Below are 7,951 nucleotides of genomic sequence, written 5' to 3' on the forward strand. Positions count from 1 at the left end.
GTCTGCACAAGATTCCTCATGGTCAACACCTTTTTCACTAACAAAATTGTGTTTGTTCTGTTCCTGATATCCAGAGCTACTAACTGTTCTCTAGTATGAGTATTCAAAAAATGGATCATCTTGTTGGCCTCTTCGGGCTTGTTTGCCAATAATGCTCTGGCCTTTTGAGTCTCAAATTGAGCTATTGCTATCAATTCAACCTGGTCATGAATAGCCTAGATTGCAGTCCATTGATCAGTGATGGACTGGCCAATTTTAGCCCATAAAATTGTTTTGATTTCTGCCAGAGTTTTGTGAAGAGTAAGGTTCTTCTCCAAGGCTTTTATCTTGTTTTCCAAGGCCTTTACTTCCCTTGTCTTCTCAGCCACAGCCATTTTTTATTTGTCATAATTCACCTCAATCTTGGCCAGTTTTTCTTTGGCTTCTTTTAATTCTACCATTTGGAGTTCCAGAGCTTTTATTTCCTTCATAATTTCTTCCATACTCAGGCTGGCATCTTGTCCTGCTACTACTGTAGTTGTTGCTAAAGTTGAGATACCTGTTGTTGATGCCGGATCAGTAGGAGGGATTGCTGCTGTAGTTGCAGGAAGAGCAGTTGTAAGAATTGGAGTTGTTTGAGCTGGCTGAGAGGCCAACTCTCCCTGTTTTCCTTGCAGTGCTACCTCCAAGGCTTTCTCTATTTCTAGCAGTCTTTCATTCATCCTCATTAACAAACTTACCACATCCTCCTCTTCTTTTTGTTGTGCAACTTCTGTGGTTTGAGGATGTATTGTAACTGGCAGCTTTAGCTGCCTTCTGAGGGCTGCTATGTCTTCCTCTTTCTTTTTTATCAAGGCCTGTATGCCCTTGGGATCATTGGGATCATATCCCTGTTCCATGATAATCTCCTCCAAATATTTGATTCTGTTGTCTTTGGCTAATGAGGAGACTTTATCCAATTCCAATTGGGCAGAAGTATTATAAAGTGAATTTTGCAATCTGTGGGCCAATATTGCTTTATCTGCCAAGGTGGAGTACACCATTTCTCCAGTTTGTTTGTGTAACTCAATCTGGTCCATTGGGTGGATGTCTTTAGCAAGGACTTCCAGATTGGTTCTGATATAATCAGCAGCTGACTGGGGCTGCTGTACTGTAGGCCTGAAGTGACTAAGGGTCATTTTCCCTTCTTGAATATCATAGGCTGCCATTAGCCTTTGTTGATTGGTGGGAGCCATTCTTAGCAATTGATTATAAAGCTGGAATCTTACTGGCTCATTTCTGGCCTTTATGTCAGTGAATGCTTTCTTGATATCTGAGCCTTGCTTGCTCTATTGCTTGGTGGATGTAACCTCCACACCATGTTGCCTCTCTTGCTCCTGCTGAAAGGAGCTAGCTGATGTTTCCATACTTGGGGGAATCCGTTGTTCGGTTGTTTCCTCACCCCTTAGGTTGCCTGTTGTTTCTTCTGTGAATTCTTCCTCAGAGTAGGGGTTCAACCTTTGCCTCTTCTCCCCTTGTTGCTCTGTGGATGCCCCTGTGGGTGTCTCTTCCTGCCTGTCCCTTTTCTTGGCTCTTTCCTCATTGAGAGGAGTTTGTAGCATAGGGACTTCAGTTACCTTTGCTTGAGTTGAAGGGGCTTGCCCTTGACTTTGCTCTTTTGTTGTATCTGGTCGGTCTGCCATTGTCTCCTGCTGCTCTGAATGCTACACTTCCTTTCCTTTGGATGTCCCTACAGGTGGAGCACTTTCTTGGGCAGGTTGTTGTGAAGTTGTGGCAGCTGATGTTCCCGCTCCAAGGTGTTGAGGCAATGTGAAAGGCACCTGTCCAAAAGAGTCCAGGTCATGTGTTTTTTCAAACTCTTTCATTTCTTTTTCTAATCTCTCCTCTTCAATAAGTTCCTCAACTAGTGTGCCTTATACCCATTCCTGTTGATTGGCATATTGTTCAATCTAAGGGATTCTATGGTGCACATATCCTGTAAGCTTTTTTTTTACTCTTCTAAAGCTTATGAAATGTTTAGGGTCATATGGTGACCAAAGAAAACTTTGTTTCAGCTTAAGTTTCTCTCTCATAATATTGTCATCTTCCTTCCATGCTTCTTCCCTTTTATTGAAGATAAAAGGGCCCAATTGATGCCTTATCTTGAGCTGCGCTTTTTTCCTAGCACCATAAAAATGAGTCAAATATGAACTACTGAATTGCTGGTAGTATCCCGGGGAAAAGAATCTCATAGGGACATACTTTGGCAGCTTGTAAGGAGCTAATTGACAGCCATAAATCCTGATCACTGTGTGGTTTTGGTAAAAATACCAGTCACCAATACTATATTCCTTTGAGAGGTGTAGGATTTTCTGCATTTCAGCAGAGAGCCTGGCAGGAGGAGTTGTTGACAACAAACAAGTGGCTGGATATATGAAAAGGTCAATAAACTCACAATATGTATATGGGGAGCTACGAACATGATGGAATACTGAAGACCAAAATATTACAGACCTTCGCTCCCCCTTAGCATCCAAATTTTTGAGGGAAACTGGGAAACTATCAGGTTGGTAGTACAGCAGCAAATGATATATGTATGAAGTGTACTTGAACACTCTCTCTCTGTCTAAATTCATGAATTGCTCGTGCATTTTGTTAGCTATGAAGGTGGCATAATCATACTTGACAGCAGGGGGTTGTCCTGGAGAAAACATAGACATCAAATCAAAGACAGTCTCATCCACAATTTCACTTGTTCGGAATCCCAAGATGTAGGAAATCATGTATATGAGCATTTTTCTAGGCTCATCGAACCAGGCATGGTGATAGGGAATTGTGTATCTGGAGTAAAAATCTGGTGGCATGAACATCTTGGCAATTCGGTCAACTTCTACAGAGGACAACTTGGAGGCTTGATCCAGCAAATGTTTCATGGAGAGAGGGACCAAAGGCTGAGTTGGCTTGAAGTGCAGCATCTCATTTATAGACTTAGGAGTGATATGAAAGAGGACATTTCCAGAAGGGTCCATCACTGCCCTTTGAGAAGGCTCATAATTAGCACAACATTGATGGATTAGGTCAGGGAAGACATTCACTGAAGGCAGGTAGTATATAGGCATATTAGACTCCCAGATTCTAAATATGTCAGGTTTGTTCCTGTAGCTATTCCTTATTTCACAAAAGCCTGAAGATGAGGTTTATCACCCTCCATGTCATCAATCTGGAAATCTCTATCAGCAAGAGGTAGCCACTCCAGTTCTTTATGTGGGGCATTCAAAGGTGCAATATTCAGGGCCACTGGAGCCTCCATGATTCACTGTGTTTATAATTGGATTTTGAGTCTGTGTCTCAATAGGAAACAGAGTATTGGCACTGGGTCTTTCACAGGAATTTTGCAATTTGAGTTTTATAAGGAATTGACCTCATTGGGTAGAATTCAAAGGAGAGACAAAGCCTGCAGAGTTTAGTTAGGAAGCTAAAAGAACAATGTAAAGGGCGTTTCTTCTACAGGTGTTTTTTATTGGTTTTGCAGGCACAAATGAGCTCAACTTGCAGTTTGATGGGAAATTCGCAGAGGAGAACAGAATTTGCGAGTTTTCTTAGGTAACAATGGTCAAACAGTGACTTAGAGTACCGAGGTTTGCAGAGAGTGGTGCATTTTACTCAAATTCAATTCTTCTAGTAATTACAACAAAGAAGTTTCGTAAAAACAGGGTTTATGGGCAACTATCGGGTAAATACATGTTTTTACAAGTGACTGGTGCGAAATGCGGTTGCATACGGAGCTGAGGGGGTCAGGTTTGCAACATGAACTTGCCTGGGTGGTGGACTAGAGCGTTGGTGGCGGATTCAACGTAATTCACATGCAAAGTCTCCACAATACGACGAATAGGAAATAAACAAAAACATCACTTTCATGACTTTCGAACAAAGTTGGGCTTTTTCGGAATTTTTGGCGCTTTTTGTGCTGACATCATTATGACGTAACTTTGTCCTGTAGCGGGGTACGGAAGTGTTGGCATTATGATACATATGTTGTACTTGATGGCAACCCACTCATCTCAGATAATAAATTATAGTGTAGAGAAAAGTTCACACACTTATATGCAGAGAAAAGTTTATTTCATGTAGAGAAAAGTTCACGCACTTTTATGCAGAGAAAAGTTTATTTCATGTAGAGAAAAGTTCACGCACTTTTATGCAGAGAAAAGTTTATTTCATGTAGAGAAAAAGTTCACGCACTTTCATGCAATGAAAAGCGCGTATATGTTGGAGAACTTACCTTTGGTCCATGGTAGTTTGTCCTTGGTATTTGAACCTATGAGGAAAAGTGCGTATATGTTGGAGAACTTACCTTTGGTCCATGGTAGTTAGTCCTTGGTATTTGAACCTATGAGGAAAAGCATGTATATGTTGGAGAACTTACCTTTGGTCCATGGTAGTTAGTCCTTGGTATTTGAACCTATGGTTTTGGACCTTGGTACGCACTTTCATGCAAGGAAAAGCACGTATATGTTGGAGAACTTACCTTTGGTCCATGGTAGTTAGTCCTTGGTATTTGAACCTATGGTTTTGGACCATGGTACCTCGTCAAAAGTGTTGATCTCACATACTTTCATGGTTGGTTCATGGTATTAGTCCAACAGTTTTTTTGATCCTATGGTTTTGGCCCGTGGTATTGTGAAAGGCCTAAGACTATAAAAGAGGAAGGAGATCATTTGGCAAAGCATCTTCTGAATTATCGAATATCTGATAAAGTGCTAGATCTGGAGTATTGTGATTGGGTTTTGGTGCAGATCTGGATCTGAATGAAGAAGGAACCTGAGCGTAAGGAGAAGGATAAGTTCTATTGATGGGTCAAAATCTTAAGGCTGGAATAGTGGTATCTCTATATGATTTTGATCTGTGATATGTGGCATACGCTTGATCTATAAATCTAATAATCTGGGTCTGAATTATTGATGCATGTTTTATTTTACACATGTTATGATCTGGGTATGTCTGATGTAACAACTGCAAAGTTATAAGGAAATATTTGCATATCTGTATGCGGGTTGGCTTTGGTGAAATCAGAGATTGATGATGCAAGTGTAGTTGATGGGTTTTTTATGTTCTTGGATCTAGTTTGAAAATTTATGAAAAGTGGTCCTTGAAAGAAAAGAAGTAGGGGGTTGTAGCTCCCTTCCAGGAGAGACTGGAAAACGAAATAGAGTTGTAGCTCTCTGTAGGTTGCAGCCTGCGTACTGGTAAAGGACTGCACCAGTACAAAACCATTGTAAAAGGAGTTTCTAATTTGAAAGAAGATAGAGACATATTGCAGCAGGTGGTTTTCACCCACATTGGGTGTCCACCTTACATCTTGTGTTCTTTGGTGTGACTATATATTTTCTTTGTTCATGCTCATTATTTTATGGTACTGACATGCAAAAATAATTCAAAGAATAAATAAGGAAGATTTATTAAAAGAACTTGATAATACTGATTCACCCCCCCTCTCAGTATTATTTCCAACAATGTGATGTGGCAGACGACGTGGGTGCTGACGTGGGCACAGACGTGGTGAATGACGTGAGCAGTAGGAACAGGAGGTGGTTTGTGGTTTCCATTGGACCGCTTTTGGTACGGGGTCGGTTTGTGTCAAAACAGGCCCGATGCAATAGAAAAGGGACACGCGTCCCGGGGTACGACGGGAAAACCGCTTTCTATCGGGCGTTAACTCTCGTACACCGGAGTGGCTCCGATATCAACGAGAGCCATTGGATCTGGGGGGCGCGATCCAACGGTTGACGGGAAGGCAAGGTGGCGGGCGGTTATGGCGTGGGAGCCCACCAAACATTTATAATTTATATGGAGTGTGGGGGTTGAAAACTTTGGGTTATCGGGGTATGGTTATTTAATTAACCGAATGTTAATTAAATCCCAGTGTTAATGTGCAGTGGACTATGGTTATTTGTTCAACCAAAGGTCAAACCAATCCCTGCGGAACACGTGGTGGGTTGTTATTGGCCCCAGGTGGACCAATGACTCCCGAGAAAACTAAAATATAGCCATATTAGGCTGGGGTGGGATATTTATAATGTTTTTTGGGTTTTTCTTATAATTTATATATAGTAGGGGTAGGGAAACTTTATATAGGAATTATATAATAAAGTTAGGGTGTTAATATGACAAATGATAGGAGAATGCTAAGTTTATGAGGTAAAAAAAAAAAAACTTAGATCTTAAGGGAAATGAAAGGAAAATGAAGTGGTTATTTTACACAAGAAATGTGGCTTGTTTAAACAAGTGAACACAAAGTTTCACTTAGTATTTCTCATAAAATGAAATGAGCTAGGAAGACTGAGCAGATCCCAATGTCCTTGAGTGGATTTCAGTAATGGTACTTGGGGAAATGAGAGGGGAAATTAGTCATGCTCCACTGTTTTACAACCAAACAACTGCCATGGTACTTGTGTCATCCATGAGATGAGTCTTTCTTGACAAGACAAAAAATGATCACAAACTTGCTTCTGCAACCTCAAACTGCCTACTCAGCCTACAGTTCCTAGCATTTTTTCTTCATTTTTATTGGGTGCACTTGAACTAGCAAACCCTGATTTTCCTCTTTTCTTTTGGCTGCCCTCCTATCTAAATCTATACTTATTTCTTCCAAGGGCTCATATTAAGCAGTTGAGCCCTTTATTTCTCTATCTATCTAGTGATCTGCCAAGCTTGAACTATTTGGATAGACCTTCATTGTCTATTCTACAGCAGGAAATTTAAATATGGACTGGCCCAGATTGAGCTGTCGGACCATACACCAAGTGAGATAAGAAACAGCGTTTGCACATTGTGAACTTGCTTTGCACAAATAGGACAGTAGTGGCATTTTGACTGGCCACTTTCATGGTCTTTCTTTGGGGTTCATTTTCTTTCTTTCTTGACCAACTCATTTTTCTTTCCCTTTGATTTTTCTTTTAGGGCATACCCTGTTTACATTTTTTAATTCTCTCTATTTGTTTACAAAATATGGAACCTTTGCAGCATGGAAAGGATGATCATATTTGGCATTTCCACAGTCAATCATGTTGAAAAGTGTGCAACAAGAAATGCTTGTTGAGAATGCAACAAGATGATGGAGCTTAGTGAAAAGAGTCGCCTTCACTAAGTGGGCCTGCAGGCAAATTATGGCGCAAGTTCTATTTTTGATCCCAGCAGGGATGATCATAGTGTGGGTGATCATAGTATGAGTGATCACAGTGTGGGTGACCACAGTGTGAGTGATCACAGTGTGAGTGATCAAAGTCTATTTTTAGAATGGCTATCAAAAATAGAAAAGTCAAATATTATTGTCTCATAATAATATTTGGACTATAAACTTGATCTTATTCTCTTGGAGCACTTCAGGATGAGCTACGGATGTGGTACATGCAGATCCCAGAAGGAAATACATGGTTACCTATGGGATGACTAATATTTGCATGCAGAACTTCAGTTAGAACTCAAGTGAGTTGAGTTTAGTGGACTGGAGGTGCAGTTGATGGAGTTGTGTTCAGTTTAGCTTTGTTAAACTGGTTGTATTTAGTCTAACTGATCAATAGACTAGAGATGAGTTGGGTGAATTAGTTATTAATTAATTCACAAGTTATTAACTCATAATGCAACTATATAATACATCAGTTAACTCAGTTGCATGTCAGTGCATGTTCAGTTCAGCGGGGACAGGTGTTAGAGGATCAGATTGCTATCAGTTGTGACTATAGTTGTGCATGATGATTTGCACAATCAAAGGGATTGAGTATGCCAATGAATTGGCCAATACCAAGAATTGTAGCCTGTGCTCACATCCAACAGAGTGTGAGTGATTATTTGCAGGTCAAATACAAGTTTGGTAAGCCATTCTCGTCAATTCTTGGGAAGGTATTGAGCTGTGGAGGCAGGCAAGCAGCGGGAGAGATTTGGAGATCAGATCTGAGCTGTATTGTGTGTAGCATGTGGAGATAGTACTGAGTAC

Source organism: Pinus tabuliformis, chromosome 9, assembly GCF_031772625.1.
Source record: "Pinus tabuliformis cultivar Carrire ecotype Pingquan chromosome 9, CPIR1, whole genome shotgun sequence".
Classification (NCBI taxonomy): Eukaryota; Viridiplantae; Streptophyta; class Pinopsida; order Pinales; family Pinaceae; genus Pinus; species Pinus tabuliformis.